Consider the following 20,113-nt stretch of genomic DNA (forward strand, 5'->3'; position numbering starts at 1 on the left):
AATTAGCACATCATTGTCAGTGTATGTAAACCATCATGTCTGGTTTTCATTAAGTTCACTTGAGATTTCATTGCCCTGCCTCAACTCCCCTCTGCAGCTGTTTTTATTTCTGAAAACTGCTGGGGAATCTTTTTAGATGATATCACTTACAGACCTCTGCGACCTTATTATTGCAAATGTGCACTGTCACATTGGTGTGTTCAAAGACAACTGAGACTTTGAGATCCCCTACTCGGTTTGTCAAAATGGAAAGAAAGTGCTTTGATCACACCTTATTACTGCGCCAAAAAAATGATGCTTATTCCAAAAGTACTTAGTGATTGAAGTAGTTGGAGTTTTATAAATGGCCCTTTTGTGGTACCACGTGTTTCGGAACACTGCCTTTCTCAAACCATGGCCATTTTATACTGACGCTAGACACGAGAAGACAAATCAATGCAGTTGGGATTGATCCCAGTAATAGCCAACAATTTGTAACTACCGCAACATTTCAGAGGGACACTACAGGAAAAGCCAAGGTTTTTCAAATCACTGTGCAATTATCCACTTCGCATTGATCTTGGTTCTGGAGGAGTGACATGATTTGGGAACTTTGTAGTGCCAGTGAAATTAATAAGTATGGCTGGGCTTCACCCTGGTGCAACTCAAGGATGTGTATTGTTGAACGCACCATCACAATTCCTATTCTTTGCACCTGCTAAGATATCACATTTTCGATTGTTGAACCTATGATGCGTATTGTAACTTCAGCACAATGACCAAATATGATTAGTCTTACCCTGCATGCAATGACAACATTAGAACTGAAACAAGCACACATGTGGTAATTACACTAACTCTAGCACACATGTGAACCCTTTTAATGTGCTTGGCCTAGGACTATCATACGTCTTGCTGTTGCACTAATTCAGCAATCAGCAGTCCAGTCTGTCCCAAAGGTAGCCTTAGGCACAGTCATCTGAAAACCCTGCTATGCTCCCAGTTGACATGTTACATATCATAAAGTGACATTTCACAACATGATAATTCAATACCTGGTCATCTGTTATGTTGTGCTATTTAACGTTATGATATGTTAGAGAGAGATTCAAATTCGCATGCGTGCATTCAGAACCTTTGACCTGGACAGTTCCTTTCAGCACAAGTAAAATAAAGACACTATTATTAAACCCTTTCAATTGCATTTACAGAGAATTGCATTTGCATTTAGGTGCTGCCTTGGAGCCAGACGAGCTTTTTACATTTAAAGTACATTTTCTATGTGAAAGGCAGAGACATTGGTGTGACAAATCAACTTCCGGGGCACCAGTGGACCAGGGATGAATATTGGTTTCTAAACCATCGATCAGCCCACACCTCTAGTACACCAGAAGCGATCCGAACAGTTTGGAAACACAAGCAAATTATAAACCTCCTTGTCCAATTTTGGTGACGTGGACGGAACAGCAGGCTTATTTCTGCAAGGTCGTGGATCGTTAGTTAGTTGCAACACAGCGAAAATACAATTATTACCAAATGATAAAAGGAACTGTCCAGTCATGGTTCTATAAACATATCTACTTTATTATTACCATAGCAGACAGGTCTAGCACACTACAAAATAAAACCCATCCTGTAAAGGAATGCAGAGGACAGACAGTTTCAAGAAGGATAAGGGATGCACTCTGGATAATGACAGGAGGGTGGTCAGTAAAATCATTAATCACAATAGTTCAAGTATACTTGGTTTCAACAGAAAAGGAGCAATGGATTGTAAAATGTCACTAAGGGCCTTCGGAGAAGGACCAGTGGTACAGAACCACAATGTACCTTTTGCTTGTAGAAGTTCTTGATGCTCGACAGGGTTGAGTCGGTTTAAGGGCACTTTGCAGCTCCTGCGACAGTGTTCAAGATGGGAGACAGCTGTGGGTATTAAGTGGCAAGCAGTTTGGCGAGCAAGGCTGGACGGACCACTGCGGGCTGGCCTACACAGCGGCTCAGGGTCAGGAATCGTTGTCTCAGTGCAGGTTGGTGGGTCTGAAGCACTGGTCGAGGCATCTCGGATGACGTTAGCGACTGTGGCTTTGCAAAAGTCAGTGGTGCAGTCAATTGCAGCTCAAGGGGTGCGACTGGCTCAAAAATGTCCTCTAAGGCAGGTGCTGGTTGATGCTTGTCGATGCGCTCCTTCCAGCTTCTTCACTGGGCTTATGTCATCCTTTTGATGGCTCAAAGCTGAGGAGAGTGTGGCAGGGACCGGCCTTATCCTGGGTTTGGTTCAGAGACACTCTGGCACTTTCCACCTATGAATAGTGCTGCAGATTCTAATGGGGCAAGCTGTGTGCTAGGTGGGTACCGGTTCTGGAGCTGCTTGGAGTGTTGTCTGGATTCAGTATCTCCCTCTGTTCCCTGGGTGATATTTAGGGGAGGGATCGTGGTTCCCTCTTGGAAATCCTGGCCTTCCTTCACTGGCGGAAGCTGTAAGGTAGACTGTACCTTCAGCCTCGGTCCAAATGAGTTCTTCTTGTTACTGCTTGCAAAGTCTTCAGATGATCTGCTCAAAAGAGGAGCTCTGCCCTCTTTTAAAGCCAAATGGACCACAGTGATTGGTGTCGGCTAAGCCTTCCTTAATGAACCAATCCTGGGTTCCCACCGACAATCTCCTGTCTGCGTGAGGTCATAACCAGAGTGCTTTGCAACAGAAAAGGTAAAGGGGTAAAAACATGTAATACTAAGTCCCACCCACCTTCCTGTCTGTTTTGGATCAAAGGGTCTCTCTGGATAATTGAGCTCTCTGTGGTTCCTGATTAAAGCGGCAGGTCTCCCTTGAAGCTGTGGCGAGATCAGACCTTTGGTAGCTGCCAAACCACACACTCGTACCTTCTGAATGGGGTCCACCTGAGGGGATGACTTCTGTAAATACATAATTCCAGACCTAACATGTCACTGTTCTTGAAACTGAGAGGCGGGAGCTGGCTTCTGGTTGACATGGTGCATATCCAAGGTTGTTGGTGTTTTCCTGTCTTTTGTCAGTCCTGCGACCAGGACTCCAGTGGGCCTGCTTGAATGAACTCTGATTAGTATGCGAAACTGCCACCAGCAGCTAACAAAGGGCAGGACGGATCCATGGAGATTTTGTTAGTTAGTTAGCCTAGCCATGGCCGGAGGAAGGTTTTGCCTTCCCCATTCTGAGATGCCTAGATGTACTCTTGGCTGTCATATTCCAACTAAATATGACGGGGGGCAGTGCCGGTAGGCTGTGCCTACCCAGAGTACACAGGTCTATGTGTATGTCATATAGTGAGCAAATAAAAATATGTTCCGATTAGCCCCACACATTTTCTGAAGGTTGATCTAGTATCATTCAATTTCCTTTAAAATTTTGAAACTCAGGCGACCACACACCCACCGTGCAGATGGTCGAATTCCTCACAATTGAAGAACTAACTTTTTTCTTATATTGTTTACAGATCATTTTCTCAAAGCATTGCTTTGTGTTCTGTCAAAATGAATTAGCATACGGTATTATCTGTTATTTCTCTAACTTTATTATGAAAACACAGAACAAAGAGCGCAACTAATTCAAAATATACCACTGCTATTTGTTAAACACCTTATTTTGAAAGGCTTAAATACACACTTTAAGAGAAGTGCACATGCATGATTGAACATGGCATAGCTTTTTAGTTTGTAAAATGGTCAGCATAATTAATTATTACTATAACAGACATATGTTGCATAAAATCAGAGAAATCCACTATTTTCAAGTGAAACGTCATGCAAAGAAAAAAGGCTTACTCATGCAATGTCGGTCATAAGAAACAGATGCTATTAGGCTGCAATTCTAATTACGGGTTACACACATCCGAATCCATGATAATCAATGAGAAATAAAATCGAACAGTGATAAATGTTTTCGATATACGCTGAAAGCAGACAATGTTGGGCTGGCACTGGTCGTAGGAGGTGTCTCGAAGATGGAAGACAGCCTTACCCAGTTTTCTGGGCCATGCCCAAGAATAAATGTGTGTGGCCAACAAAGTCGAATTGGCTTGAGTTCAATAGGAAACTAACAGGACAGCTATTGCTACTTATTAAATTATTGCCACCTCCTTAGCCGGATTGGCTAACATGGAAACAGGGGTGGCCTTAAACCTTTATAAAACAACTGTACAAGACAGCAGGGGCACATTTCACAGAAGAATCTGGTGGCCAGTCTGCTCCAGATCCAAAAGGGGGTAGAGTTTGGAGGACCTAACTGGTCCGAGGGGACTTGACTGTCTAGCTAAGGTAGAGTAAGCAGCCAATTTAATAGCTGGGCTATGACTATGGTTCTAGTTTATGGGCCTAGAAATAGAATTTAGATAATGTTTGCAAATTCTGATTTTTAAAGCTTGTTTCAATTAATTGGAAGCAAAAAAAAATTAAAGAGAGCAAGCCCCCAAAATCACACACTCTGAAGCAATCAGAATGCTACTTTCTGTAGACTGAGGTTGAGGGTCTTATGACAGAGTGAGAGCGAAAGAAAGAGGGAGAGAGAGAGAGAGAGAAAGAGAGAGAGAGAGAGAGAGAGAGAGTTCCCAGAGGTTCAGGAGGAATTCAGACACCCTGATTTAAGAGAGGACAAAGAATTGACACTACACTTGACAGAGTCAGTCCGTTGTCTGCAAGTATAACCTTGAGGAAGAGCGCAAAATCTCTTTAAATGGTTACCTCTGTAAGTGTATACTTTATAAAGTAGGTGCTATACTGATCTCTGAAAAGAGGTTTAGATGCACTTCCAAAGAACATGTGCTGTTGTCATGATGCATGGTATCCTCTTTCAGTGCCTGAGAAACAGTATATTTTGTGTGAGTTAATTTGCTCCAAACTACGTACTGAATCTGAATTAAACTGAGCGCTATACACAGCCACAACATCCTTAGCAGGAAAAAATGTTCACTACATATATACATTTTGTATATGTTCTGTAGCAGGTCTAAGAATAAGATAATGTATAGGTATATTAAGCTAAATGCAAATTAAAGTGATAAATAATGGTGTCTAAACGACAAAGACAAGTCTGTCATGTTAAAAGTAAAGAGGGCAGACTAGGCCATTTCAGCCAACAAGCCACATACACCACAGCTCCAGCTAGTAGCCATCCTGCGGAGTTCACATCCAATTTAGAAGCACTTAGCAATGTATTGTGAGTACAAAATTTCGCTGAAAAGCGTGCATTTTTCCACAGACAATTATGTTTCTCTTATAGAACAGCGTCATTTTATATATATCTTTATCAACCCAAAACAGACAGCTTCCAACGATGCAGACACCCACATACAGCTTTCAACCTCTTTACAGACCATTAATGTGGTATAGTCTGACATCCTTGCTGGAGCTTTGGGGCATGTTTAGGAAACACCACCAATGCTATGGTGGGTGGTAGCACTACTTCCCATATAGCACCATCTACCCAAGAAAGACAGCGGAAAGATGCAGGCAAACACATCCGTGTTTCAGATCATGACATAGTCTGACAGCCTTGTGTTTGGAGCTTTGGGCTATGCTTAGCAAACTCCATCATTGTTAATGGTTGGTGGGTTTAAAAAGGCATGCAAACCCCTTCTGAAATGGGAGAGTAACATTGATGGTGTTACAAATTAATCAAAACCTCACCAACATTCATATACAGAGTGATGTGTTGTGTCTAGAGTGCACTTTAAATGTCTTCATTCTGTAAATGTTTGGTATTTCCGTTTTTTTTAATCCCAATGTGGAACCAAAGAAGCATGCGAAGGTCCTGTAAAAAACAGTAAGACACACATGCATGTTAAGCAAAGACTCCCAAGTAGCCACATGGCTGAGCCCTATCTTGTTAAAAGGCCGCGGCGAGCATGTTTTCTTGCATTGAGTTTAAGATGCTGCCCTTAACCCCTCCCTCTTCACTCAGAGCGACGTGAAGTGCTCGTATGGCAGTACAAGTGCCATGCAAACTATAAAAGCAACCAATTAAACCAAACCTAACATCATATTGTTTCCCTCATTATCCCCTTATCCTCCCGCTCCCTCCTTTACCCTCTGGTGCGCCTCTTTCAATCTCAAAATCCAACGAAATGGCCACTGGCAGCATCAGCGCTCTGCATACAAATAATAGGGATTGTGTATGAATTGGAATTTGTGTTAAAAATATATGTCTCATGAATTTGTAAATTGACATTTTGAAAGGCTGTATTTCTCAGCTAAATAAAAAAAAAATATACAATCTGATAAGATAGTTCAGCAACATCAACGCTGGCTGCGGCTACCTCTTTTCATTCTGCAGCCACAGGATCGAATTCTAACAGGATGCAGGGCTATAGAGCCCTTTATCCTTCCAGGTGGATAAAGTGAGTGCCATTAAATTGTGAAATAAAACATATTATTAAAGCACTTAGAAGCAGGAGGATTGTTATATGAAGCACTATATAAACGTGTCCATATTATTACCACAATTTAGAAGTTTATTTGAGCTTGCCTGAGAAATGCAACCTTATTGGTCACTCTTGAATACAGGGCAGTGAGTGGGGAGTGTGAGTACTGCTGTCCCTCCATTCCACCCCCAAGAACAAAGTATCTAGTCTCAGGCAAGATTAGCTTCAAAAGCCCCCTCAATCGCTATCTGGCAGTGCCGCTAGGGCGTACACCCACAGCAGTTAGAGACTGTTCTCTGGGGATAATGTACAAGAAAGCTTATGTGGTTCACCTTCTGGGTCACGCGCGTGAAATCCGACGTCACTGCGAATTAACTGGGCTGTCGTGATAGCCTGAGCTTAATGCGCAGCCCTGACAACAGGGCCTCCATCTTGAAGACACGAAGGGCCTCTTTTCCACCCGTTCTGCTATTCTCCAGCCGAGCGACAAAGGATGCCAGCTCCAATCTGAGGGCAGCCGAAGAGCAGTCATGCAAGCCAAGAGATGGAGCCACGCTGCTGGCAAGGGTGGCACTCAAGGGATGCATTAGAATAGACAGCGCCGACGCCGGGCTGAGGCTGCCAGTGGGCAGGTTATCGGAGCACTTGGACACTGGGGCTGCCAAAGGAATTACAAAGGCGAGAACAGAAAAGAGACAGAAGTCCCCCTTCCCTTGGCAGGGGATGGCACAGGGGGACTCAATGAGCTAAAAGGCAGAGGTTTTTCAGGGACTGTTTCCCATAACCTCTGCTATTGTATTGCGAAAATGAATTGGAAATGACACAACATTGAAATAATCTTCAGTGGTTTTTGTTGCACTTTGAGCGTTAAATAACCAGCTTATGATATCCTGTGAGCGTCTTGACTTTGAAAACTTTGAGTACTATAGCACGAAGTGAGTGGAAAGTGGTGATAAGAAAGGGAACCTAACCTTTGGAATCCCTGCTGCACCTGGTTTCATTTAGTAACACATAATATTCCTCTTGCATTGAAAGCATATAAAAAAATCGTTATCAGGTAATAATATCCCTATATATATGGTCGCCATATATAATGTCGCTAGGAAAAGGTTGTGGCAACATTATATAGGTGACCATATATATATATAAGGACAGGGGCAGCGGAGGTGTCCCCCGCTCTCCATGAAAAATAAAAAAGGGCTTGGAGGTTGCGGTGGGTGTCGCCCGCATGTTCCATGTAATAATGTCCCCAAAAAAACTGCAATTTTTCAGCGATTTTTTTGCATGGCGATATTTTTGAGGGGACATTATTACATGGAACCAAAAAATCATCACCAGTAAGATGTAGAAATGTACCCCTTACCCTGGGTGTAGACCAGAGTGGCCTCCTCTGTTCACCTTCTTATGGCCACTCTAGCTGGATTTTTGAAGTGATTGTGGAGATAATGACTAACAGGGAACTGAGAGAGGTTTAGGTTCCAAGTGTCGGGCTTAGTGAGTGTGGGGAGCGGGTTTTCCTCCCATTGCATGTCACGTGGGCCTTCCGCATGGGCGTTAGCATGGCATGTGACCCTTGGGTGTAGCCCAGAGTGGCCTCCTCTGTTCACCTCTGTTCATGGGGGCTAGCATGGCATGTGACCCTTGGGTGTAGCCCAGAGCGGCCCCCTCTGTTCATGGGCGTTAGCATGGCATGTGTCCCTTGGGTGTAGCCCAGAGCGGCCTCCTCTGTTCATGGGTGCTAGCAAGGCATGTGACCCTTGGGTGTAGCCCAGAGCGGCCTCCTCTGTTCATGGGCGCTAGCATGGCATGTGACCCTTGGGTGTAGCCCAGAGCGGCCTCCTCTGTTCATGGGCGCTAGCAAGGCATGTGACCCTTGGGTGTAGCCCAGAGCGGCCTCCTCTGTTCATGGGCGCTAGCAAGGCATGTGACCCTTGGGTGTAGCCCAGAGTGGCCTCCTCTGTTCACCTCTGTTCATGGGCGCTAGCATGGCATGTGACCCTTGGGTGTAGCCCAGAATGGCATGTGACCCTTGGGTGTAGACCAGAGTGGCCTCCTCTGTTCATGGGCGTTAGCATGGCATGTGACCCTTGGGTGTAGCCCAGAATGGCATGTGACCCTTGGGTGTAGCCCAGAGCGGCCTCCTCTGTTCATGGGCGCTAGCATGGAAAGTGAAAGGATGTCTGCCTCCCCGGATGCAGATTGTTTTTCTGCTCCTGCTCCATGGCAAAGGTTTGCTCCTTGAATCTTGAATCTAAATGCAGCAAAAGTCATCTGTAGATATGCTAAAAACCATTTTGGGTCTGTGGACCCCTTTTCCTGAACCTCCCACAAATGAGGCTAACCAGGAAATGCTGACCGTAGAAGCCCACCAATGGTAAACAGGGTGGGCAGGGAGAGAAGGCTCCAGGATGGGCAAGATATAAGCAGTTGATGGGGGGAATAGGGTGCAGGGTGGGGAACCCGGAACCGGAGGAGAAAACAAAAGAGCTAAGGTGGGGAGATGCCGGGTGGCAGGTAGGCCAGGAATGAGTAGTACGGGAGGGCGGGGATATAGGTGCACCAGGAGTTAGGGGACTCAGCAGAGCGCGTAGTATAGCCGTTCGGGGGTGAAACCCCCCCATTTTGCTGAGAGTTTCATAGGTATTTGTGGCGGCATGAGGCCGCTCTGAGGCAGCAAAAAAAAATCAGCCTTTTTTCGAGCGACCTTAAATGGACGACAGATACAATAGAACCACAAAAACATTGAAAACAACAAAGTAAAATGGATAATATGTCTTTGAAGAACTTGACTTGATCACACTTCCCCAAAAAATAGAAAAGATAAAAAAGTGTTTAGGTGTAACTGATCCAAAACACTGGCTCAAGTGTTAGAATAAGTTAGAATATGCCATGGCAAAATCGAGCCAGTCATACCCTGTCCATCAGCACAGCTGATTGGAGTATCAGGCGTTTCCAAATATAGCAAACCTACAGTGGTTAGAAGCTAGATACTAACTGGCACCTATATTGTGTTCATCTGTTCAATAAAACAAAGTAACATCAATATTAAGGCAACATTTCTTGAAATCTTCTGATGTTATATCAAAAGTGCAAGTAAACAAAGCACATAGTCGATAACCCATATCCACAAAGTGAAAACTGCATGAGCTGTGGAATGTTACCTGATAATATATGCATGCATATGGGGTAAACAGCCCGGGAACTTGATTTATATGCAACACTACACCCTTAACAATTCACCAAAGGGAATGAAATAAAGAACAGATACATTGAAACAAATGGTTCTGATTCATCAGTGTATACTCCTGGGTGTCTGGGCAAAATCGGTGAAATGATTTTGCAGAAGAAGATGGCCGGTTTCTGCCACAGAAAAGCAAATCAAACTATGTGTTAATGTTAATGTTAAAGGATATTTGTACCACGCACTATCATCACCGGAGTGGTCCCCTGGCGCTCTGGCGGTTCTGAAAAAAAAGGGAGGGATGGGGAGGAGTTAGTGGGGATGAGCTGGAGAAGTGCAAGAGGGCAGTGATGTGCTGTTGGCGGCCTCAGCCCAGAATTCCATTTGCTGGGCTTGGGGTGTTATACTGTCGGAAGACGTTGTGTGCTGTTGTGCGGGTCTATGTGCGCTATGTGTTACGCTCACCTGGTATCCACAGGGACGCCACCCAGCCGGGTTACTCGCTGCCATGCTTCGCAGCTTTGCCCTGATGTGGTCTGCGGGTAAGGTTCTGCCTGAAAATACAGGAGGACTGTGTTCAAGACTGACCGACTGGGGAAGTATCCTCCCTCCACCCCTGTATGATTTCAGTCCCTCTGGCGCCCTCTCCTCACCTTGTGGTAGAATTAGGCGTGCTCGCCGTCCTGCCTTCTTTGCAGTGGTGCGTTCGTTTTCATGGGCGAGTGCGGTCCAGTTACTTCACTGACGCCGGCCCGTTTGATATTGTTCAGGTAGGTCTTATTGCTGTTCTTTAGTTTTGTTGCTATCCTGCATGCCTTTCTTTGTTTAAAATGTCTCTTTTTTCTCCCTTAGGTATGCAGAGCTTCAGCGCCGGCGAACTGGCTCGGTTGAGCCCCGCTGGTAAATGATGGCGCATTAAGAGCGCTATGATGCGGTAAGTAAGCGCTATGCACAGCGCTGCGAAGTCTTGCCTTTGCTAACCTGTGTTTTCCTTCCTTGTAGGTCGCGGTGTTCTTCAGTGCGAGTGGAATGTCCGGAGTGGTGCCAGCCGAGAGGCGACCAGCCAGGTAAGCCTTTTGAGCAGTTTGTAATTTGTAAATGCCTCTACTGCTTTCTTTAATGTTGCCTCTATCTTCCTCTTTCAGGTTGTTCTGTCCGGGAGGCGTGCAGATTCGAGGAAGCTGTTCTCAGTAGCTGCGAGTGTTTAAAGATGAAGACTGCAGGTAAGATGCTGCTGCTAATGATGTTCCTTTTGTCTCCTCGCAGGTTCTGCTTCTCCGAGGTTCGGGGGAAATAGCTGGACACGGTGAGCGTCACGTTGCAAGCTGCAAAGTAACACGAAGCATGTTCTGCAGTCAGGGTGTGGTTTATATAGCCCAGGTAAAGTAGTACCAGGGTAAGTAGTTCCAGGCCTGCCACACCAAAAACACTAGACCGCATAGCTTGGTTCTTAGGAACCAAGCTATGTGGCTGCTTCCATGTTGGCTGACAATACAATAAAGTAGTTCCCAAGCACATTGTTTTTCATGGTGTATGAGCCTGGCGCCATAGGCGCCAGGACTGGCCCCATGAGGGCTTTTAAAGAGGATGCCAGGTTCTAGAGGTCCGAGTCCTGACTCCACCTGGCCAATGGGTTTGCCAGAGGGGGTTTTGGACGAGGGTTGTGACACTATGTTTTGTTGTTGCAGATTGTTGTATTGTAGGTTTGTGGTTGTGATTGGTTGGAATTTGAGAGGTGTATGGAGAGGGTGAAGTTGTTAGTGGTTGGTTAATTGGCTACCTACGTGGCCTCTGTTTTTCAGAGGCGGGTAGGCATTTGTGCGTCCCTTGTAATCTAGCCCAGAAAGCATTCCCAATCTAGTAGCAGGGCGGCATTGGTAGGCCTGGGTTTACTTCCTCCATGTGTTGAGGCCTGATTGGCAATCATCATCTTATTCAGTTGCTCATTCATGTTACCGTTCTTACCCCCTTTGATATGTCGCAATGCTAACGCTTGCACTTATGTCCAGGGGCGGCATCTGCCTTCGTTCACAACTCTCTTTGGTCCATGCCCCTGCCAATATCCACAGCTTAATTAGTGTGGCAAGTGCTAATGTTCACCCAACCTTATACAGGTATGATCTATAGTAGCATTTATCGAGTGGGTGAAGGCTGTTCGCTGGGAGTTGGCTAGGGACACTGGAATCTGTCCTTATGGGTGTCGTTTGTGTCCTAGTAGACATAGGGCCTCATTACACGGTAGGCGGTGAGCCATGGCGCTATTAGCGCCATGGCTCATGCCGGTAAAATACCGGCACCGCCTTGGCGGAAAGGGGATTTACCGCCCCATTCCAAGGTTGGAGGGGCGGTAAATCCCCTTTCCGCCATTGCCCTTCCCCATTCCCATTTTTGCCCCATAGGGCATAATGGGGATGGGGAAGGCGCTAATTACGGCACCGTAAATTACGGTTGCCGTAATTAGCTCCGAGGTCCCTTAGCGGGTTGGATTTTAACGCCTGCAAGAAGCAGGCGTTAAATCCTCCAACCCGCAAAGGGACCTCGTAGTACGGCGGTAAGGGTTAACGGTCACCGTTGCCATTAACAGTGACCGTTAACCCTTACCGCCGTCCGTGTAATGAGGCCCATAGTGTTGTCTCTCTTGTTGTAGTAAGAGTTTCTGTATTCGGTTCTAGATGTTGTCATTGTCGTCCTGGATTTGTTCGCTGGGAATTGGCTAGGGAAATTAAACTATTGTACTTCACCTGTGGTCATTTATCTCAGCCCCAACTGAACAAAACCCACTGACCAGGAACTACTGGAGAACAAGAGGGTAGACATATAAGGATAGTAATTGAGCAAATCTAACTTCAACAGGCAAATCAATGTCACATTTTCCATTAACTTGAATAAAAAAGCATATTGTGTAATTATGTTTTGCAGTACATCCTACCAGATTCCAAATGTATTATTATGAAAATGACAAACATTTCTAATGAGTACTTTAAATTGTGCCTTGTACGTTCTTCAGGGTGATTCATTAATCATATTGCACACATTTGCATAGGAAAACAAATCAGAATTAGAAATGTGATTAGGATGCATTTTAGTGGCATCCCAAAGGGCCAACATAGGTGTGATGTCACCTGTGACCATTTGCATTTGTAAGACACCATTTGTCTTGGAGTCAAAAGTAGCTCTAGGTGTCCATTAAGCTATCCACATTCTTTTGAGATGGTAGCGATAGTCAAAGGTTTTCAGTTCAAACACATCTTACACTAAATGCTTATGCACCCTTCTCAATCAAGGCTTCCCATAGCCACTACTTACTTATCTTGGGTTTAATCCCTAAATTCATATGTACTACATTATTTCCCTTTTCATATAGGAACCTTTTTGAAAACACTTTCATTTTAGGCGATGCCTTCTTATTGAGGTAGGAACTGGAGATATCACAACAGTGACAACAAATAGCATTCCAGATCTCACTGGGAGCACATCAAATCCCAGCCCTCATTCAGCCATCCTGCTGTGGTTATCTCTGTGTTGTCTCCCCGAAGTGGGGTCCTAATAACTAGATGGATCTGAATGTGTTTTTTTTTCATTTTTTAAAAATTATAATTCAGTTTATTACAAACTTTTTCAAAATAAAAAACAATGAAAATCATGTTGAAATCCACATTAAAAATCCAAGCAAAACAAGGTATAGCAATACAAATAAGACAGTAATTGATTATTATTATGTACTTGTTACATGTAATGACATGCTATGTTAAAAAGTTTTCATACTGCTCCAAATCAGCGCCGTTTTAGTTTCAGATGACCTAGGTTTTCTGAAAAGTAGCTTATAGTGCCCCTGACACTGGTTTTCAGACTGTACTACGTGATGGAAAGCAAAAACGGAGGGTGCAGAGGAAAGGGAATGAGGTACACATAAGCGACGTACCAGGAAAATCATAAGCTATTAGGTAAACGGAAGATGGGTATTTTTGTGAAAGTCTGGGTACATGATGCTCCAATACGTCTGTAACATAGAAGAATTGTCCAGAAAGTTAAGAGTAAGTTTAATGGTGTCTGCGGATAGGGGAGAATTGGCTCGAGGGCAGATTTAATGTGAAATACTATCATTTGTAATGTGAGGTTGCGTGAAAGATTCAAATGTGCTCAAACTACCCTTATTTCTTTGAACCTGCTTAACATAGCAGTGCCTGGCGTTGGGCTTTTTTAAGGAGACATTCTTTGAGCTGCTTCGAGGACAGCTATAGCGCAATGTCTGTAGGCCTCAGATCCTCTTTTTCCGTGGTCTCCTATACTGTGTAGACTGGTCATGTTTATTTCCTCTTGGCATGATAAACCTAGATCTTCTTTAAGCAGTCCACGCATGCAAATGAAGATATCTATATCCTCCACCACCTTTTTAGGTTTTTGACACAGACTTTGCCTCCGACCAATTTTCTAGCTCTTTGCCTTTAAAGTCCAAGCCATGGAATGGCTGTTTGAGTGATTTAATCAATACAATCATACTCTATCTAAAGTGTGATTGTATTGATATGACAGCTCTTGAAATGTATCCTCTTTTACTTGCTTGCCAGTGTGTTACATTTCTTTTAGGATTATCTGCTAGCATTCTTCCCACTTCAAACAAGTAAACCAGAACTATTACCAGTTCTACTCTTGGTGCTGAAACGGGGCAGGTTTTCTCACTGATGCAACAGCCAACCAAGAGTGCAATGCTGACCCATAACTAGATCAGGTCAGTTTTGCCCAGGAGTCTTTTATGCCTTGCAAAAGATTAGATAAAAAGCTAAGGAAAAAGATGAGGCAGTCTTAACTCGTACATGCAGTCAATAAGAATTGCCCTTCAATGACAATAAAAAGGATTCTTGGAAATTTGCAGACAGTTCTAGAAGGGTTGGAAAACAAACACGGATAAAAGGGTGTTACAATCTCCAAGCTGCAAACCTGAAGAACTCTATGTTTCATGGCAACAGGGATGAAATGTCCAACCATTCATGAAGGGGGGTACATAAGCCTAGTTCCTGTGGATCCAGGTGACAACTGAAAAACTGGTGAATTAGGCAAGTTGGAAGTGATGCAAATAGATCTACTTGAAGAGGATCCCAAGTCTTCTGAATCCACTCAAACTGACCTCAGTTGAACATCCGATTGCAGCTGTCTTGAAGATATCTGAAATTCAACCATCCCACTGCACTGATAAGATATGACAATATCCTGCTTGTAAGAAATATTCCTGTCCAGACAGAAATACCAAAAGCCCTTTGCTACCTATGATAGACCCTTGAATTTTGTTCCTCCCAAATGACCAATATATTTGACTACAAAATGTTTTTTTCATAATTTATTGTAAAGTAAAGCATGGCTTAAATTCCAAAATTAAATTCTACTAAGCATCACCACGTACTTCAAGTAGCCTGCAGGCTCTACTGAACTTTTCACCACTGGTTACCTTCCTTTAGGTATATATTAATCAGCACAAAAAGGACCAATCAGGTCACATTCCTAATCTGATCGTGGACTGCACACATCTGCAGCAAAACGAAAAGGGGTACAGAATGGAAAAACCACAACACATCTTTCTATAATAAAAATATATCAACTCAATATAGTATTTTGAGGAATATACACCAGTCCACGAGGTAAAAAGAAATACATTGCAACACAGAATATCCTTAAAACCCCACCGGTTTTGGGCCCCATCCTTCGTTGCAGAGTTCAGTGAACCAGAAAGGGTCTAGAGTTGGTGTGAAGCGGAATTAGAGAGGGCAGGACAGCTCTGTGGTCAAGGGAGATTTCTAGATACTCAGGTACTGGAGAACAATCTTGCAATTGGAAGACTGCTGATTTTTTTAATGCATTTGAAAGGATTTCTCTTGAGCAAGAAGTGGAAAATATTAGTGTTCCGCTAGCTGACGGCTTCAAAATGATCTTTGATCAACAAATGGTTACCAGGAGCTTATTTCCAAGATATAACAAATTCTTCTTGAGAAGAGGGTTCCGAGATATACCCTGGCAAAAGAAAAATATGAGTAAGATTTAGGGATTCCTTTTAAGGTGGGTTGCAGTCAAGGCCCTGCAGGTTGGTGGGTAAGGTTTCCCCCTCTAATTACTATAAGCGTCACAGCCTTAAGCTATTGCATCAGTTTCCGCCGGTTAGAGAGGCAAGAATGTTTAGTAAGGGTGTGATGTGAAATATTGGTAGGATAAGTAATGACACATGTGGAGGGAACATGTGAACGTTTAAAGCTTGTGGTGGCAGGTTTTGTCATGGATCACAGGCTATGGGGTAGTGAAGCAACCCATAGAGGCACTGTTTTTATTTTTGGGCCTTCCGCTGAAGGAGGATGGACCTCGACACTTGCTGCACATGGTACATAATATGTTATTGTCAGCGAGAGTGGTGAATGGTGACAGCCTCGAAAAGAGAACCTTTACTGACAAGAGCGAATTGGAGACATACAGTGAATGAGCTGTACGAGATGGATAGAATAACATATTAGCTGTATGGGGTGCCCAGAACTTTTGAGGGGGTAATGGTACCTCTTTTGGTTCAAGGAACACAGATAAGGGAGTCTTCACTTGATCTAATAAAGTGAAATGAACGAATATGGGCCATACAGGAAAGAATAAATATGAAGACAGAGCTGAGACTGGGTTGGGATTTTTATCAACACCGATAAGGGGTGGCCAAAGAATGGGAACGAATTACCACTTTTTCTGCATGTATGAAATCTTGTTGTCAATCATCTGGTGGAGTAGGGTGGTGTAGGGGCGGTATAGGGGCTAGGGGTAGAAGGGTTGGTTTTTGAGGGGATATGTTTGCTGATAGGTATGATTTCACTTTTGATAGGTTTTGGTAAGGGGTGAGATTATGGGTCTGGTGAATGGTTAATAAGAGGGTTCAGCTTGTAATTGGGAACAGATAATATGCATCCTGCATATGCGGTTTTATAATAAAAAATGAATAAAGTGTGATTTAAAAAGAAACACCCGTTTTAAGCTCAAAACAATAGCCACAGTGTTACAAGTCCCACATTAGGCACCCGCCTTTCCCTGGATCCCCTCAATGAATGAGCGGGCTGCCTCTGTTTCTGTGAACATATACTCTCAGCCAGGCTGGGAACAGATGGAAGCATCTATGACTATCTTGAGCAATTCCCTTTTTGCTCCTCTACGCCTAGCTTGAGCAACTCTGTTTTCATGCCTTACAATTCCTGCCTCCTGATCTGGGTTTCCCTTTCGAGGTCATGGGAAATATGAATTTTGGGAGCCCTGAAAAGTGCCTCGCTTGTTTTGGTGATAGTTTGGAGATAGCATCTCTTTCGTTTGGATGGCAAGTTCAGCAATGACGATCACCTCAGCAGATTTGGTTCCATATAGTCCCAGAGTGGGCAGTGTGATGATGAGAGGCTTGAGGGTTGGGAATTGGAGAACCTGCGGCCAGGGGGGCCTCTGCTCCGCAATGCTGGCACTGGAGGCTGTATTCTGTAGATCCACTGGGGCTTCCATCCCATGCTTGGCCTCATTGGTATGTACCCCAGAAGGGGGTTACACTGGTTGGGACATGCTGCCTGGTGGTTCACAAGTCATATCTCCAACCACCAAAGCAGCTATTCTTCCAGATTTTGATTGCTCAGAAATGCTTATGTCTTTTGCTGTGGTTTTGGCAGAAGTGGTTTTGTTCTCTGCTGAGTAAGTACAGGAAAAAGTTATGTATGTAGTAAAAAAAACCTATACCAACACTGTTGTATCACCAGTTCAGTCATACGTTTTACCTTATGCACGTTGCACCAAACCGAAATCCTATGCTTGCCCAATGTCTACAAATAAGATCAGTTTAGGCTGAGGGTCTGCAACCTGGGCTCTCCATATTTTTTGGACTATGACTCCCATGATTCCTCACAAGTCACTATGCTGGCTAGGGCTGATGGTAGTTGTAGTCCAAAACATCTGGAAAGCCAAAGGATTTAGAATCCTAGTTGAAGGTTTAGGTTAATCCGCCCATCACCTTTAATTCCAAATAAAGACCTTTCCCTCGAGGTTCTGCTGTTTATTACTCTGAAGTATAAGGACAACAGCTCCACTTCTAAATATTTCAAAAGATGTAGAAGGTACCCTATTTTTTTGTCACATCCTATTCTTGCGAAAGTGCTGCATTTCAGCATTGGGGCTGCAGTTTACCATGCAAGGATACATATGCTGGGGCAATAATTTTCATTCATTTCCCTGGCCCTCTGGCCTTGCTTGTCATTCTGACATCATATATCACATCTTCGCCCTGACATGGATGGAATTGCAAGCAGATGCAGGTGTATACGGCAGTGGCTGCCCTTGGACTCTCCTCGCTGCTCCAGCTCTTGGGTGGGCCACAGCTGTCTCGATTGTGGCACTGATAAGGCGTTTTGCTACTGGGCTCCAGACGCAGACTGCTCTGGTGGGAGTCAAAGGTTAAATCCTCCTGCACTGCTGGAAAAGATCTATGTTCCCACAGGGGACTCTAGTAATAATTATTTGGAGTTCTTCTAGGCAGGTGTCTCTCATTAGAGTGCTTGTTGGCAAACTGGGGCTGCATCAAATACACAGGATTACACAACGAGCACTGCCAAAGAAAATGGTTGTTGCTTTCAGATTGCAAAGGTTGTTTCTGTGTTCACACGCACATGCGTGGTGAGGAAGAGTGGGGTAAGTTGGGGAGATGGCGGGCAAAGTGGGGAGAAGTGCAATAGGAGAACAAGCTGGCGGCACGTATTATATGCCAGGCATTGCCTTCCTATGACCAGGGATTTATGGAGATGAATGAGCGGCCACAAAGAAGGGATCCCAGCAAAGCGTAGAGTGTCTGGGGATGGGTAAAGGGTGCAATATGCCTGAGTGGGGGTGCTTCGAGATATTTGTCGGGGTGATGTGAAAGATGCAGGAGGAATGCATGCTGGAAATGGTTAGTCGCAAGATGTCTGTGCGGATTCAGTGACTGGGTGAGGGTGGCTGTGTAAGGAAGAAAGTCTGCCTCGGGATGACTGTGTGGAGAGCTACAAGTGGAGGTGTAGGAGGACGTGTGGTTGGGGGAAGGTGCCTGTGTGGGGTGAACAAGACTTGTTGATGGCTGATTGCTGGGGAGTGATGTTTACATGGTGGTGCAGGTGACTGGGGCAGTATGGGGACTCGGGACGCATGCCTGAGTGTAAGGCATGGCATGAAACCAAGCAGCCAGAGGCATCCTCAGGGTAGGGCCTGAGCGGGCGAGGCGCACCCAAAGTCTGTAAATGCCCACTCAGCAGCACTGTGTGGACATTTACAGATGTTAACATCACTGCGATGGGCCCAACTACATTTGCTTCAGGACCCACTTATTAGACAATCCTGGCTACGCCTCTGTAAGCAGCAAGAAGCAGCAAGAAAACAAACCTTTCTCCATAAACTACTGCTCCAATCAGTCCTCCATAGGGCCCCCCATTTGATCCCCTAGCCCGATGGAAGTACAACTCCTCCGCCATAATCACCGTGACCACTGATCCTCTCTCTCTTTTCTTGATGCTCCCATAGCACTCCTGTACCAGGTAAGTTTTTTCGTTCAAGTCCACTTAATGACATTTGATACCCGTGAGGTATAGATTTATAGAGTCTCACTGCAGAGCGCCTCCTTGCCAGGAAGGATGAGGTAGGGGTGAGTTGCTTCATTTTAGCTTTTGAACAGGGCTTATTCCGTTATTTTGCAGGCTACACGTGGCCTCTGTGGGCAACCATGTTACTTGGGAATGCTGTGGCGTTCAGGGCTTCATATAAGAGGAACTCACCTTACACGATGCGCGGAAGCCTGTGCGTGTCCCTGATTGATGAAAAGGCAGCAGGCGCATAGACAGGTAGGGACTGCAGCCAATGAGCTGTACTGTTCTGGCCTCAGTACGTCCTGTGGCTAAAGATGACACTGCATTTGAAGTCCACTGAGTGCACTATGTTTGGTAATGCTGCCCCAGTATCGGCCAATCCGCAAGGTCAGGGAAGCTCCTGGGCTGATGCTGAAGAGTGGTAGGATGATTTGCTGAATTACCTGGACATTGCTGTAGCTCCCTCCACGGGAAAGGCTATGACTTTCCAATATAAAGACTTTGGCTGAGATTTTTATCAAGTCTGTGGGTGCAGCTCTTGAACATGGGGCTGTGGCTGCACTCTCTTTCCTACCTGGCACTGCCTAACATCCCTGCGAGGAAGCTGTTCAAGGTGGCAAGGGGACCACTTTTACTGTTTCAAGACCCCCATTAAGAGGAAACACTCTTCCCACCTGGTGGAGGTGCTTGAAGGTATTCCTCAGTCATGTGACCCCAGAGCTCAGATGTCACTGGGGATGTCAACGTTTGAGAAGCTTGATGTTCTCACAGGTTCATTTTTTCGAGGGCTGGGCCAGAAAGCTTTTTGGAGAGTGACTTTAAGCTCATCACCTGGGTATAACTGGCTTGCATTATCGCTTATCTTCCAAGACGCTGATGATCAGGTGGAGTTGGGGTTTGATCCAGTTAAGACTCCTTTGTCAGACTCAGTAGCCAACCTACTTTCAGATCCTTCACCCATTTTA

The sequence above is a fragment of the Ambystoma mexicanum genome, chromosome 8 (assembly GCF_040938575.1).
Source record: "Ambystoma mexicanum isolate Mex_15411 chromosome 8, UKY_AmexF1_1, whole genome shotgun sequence".
Taxonomy (NCBI): domain Eukaryota; kingdom Metazoa; phylum Chordata; class Amphibia; order Caudata; family Ambystomatidae; genus Ambystoma; species Ambystoma mexicanum.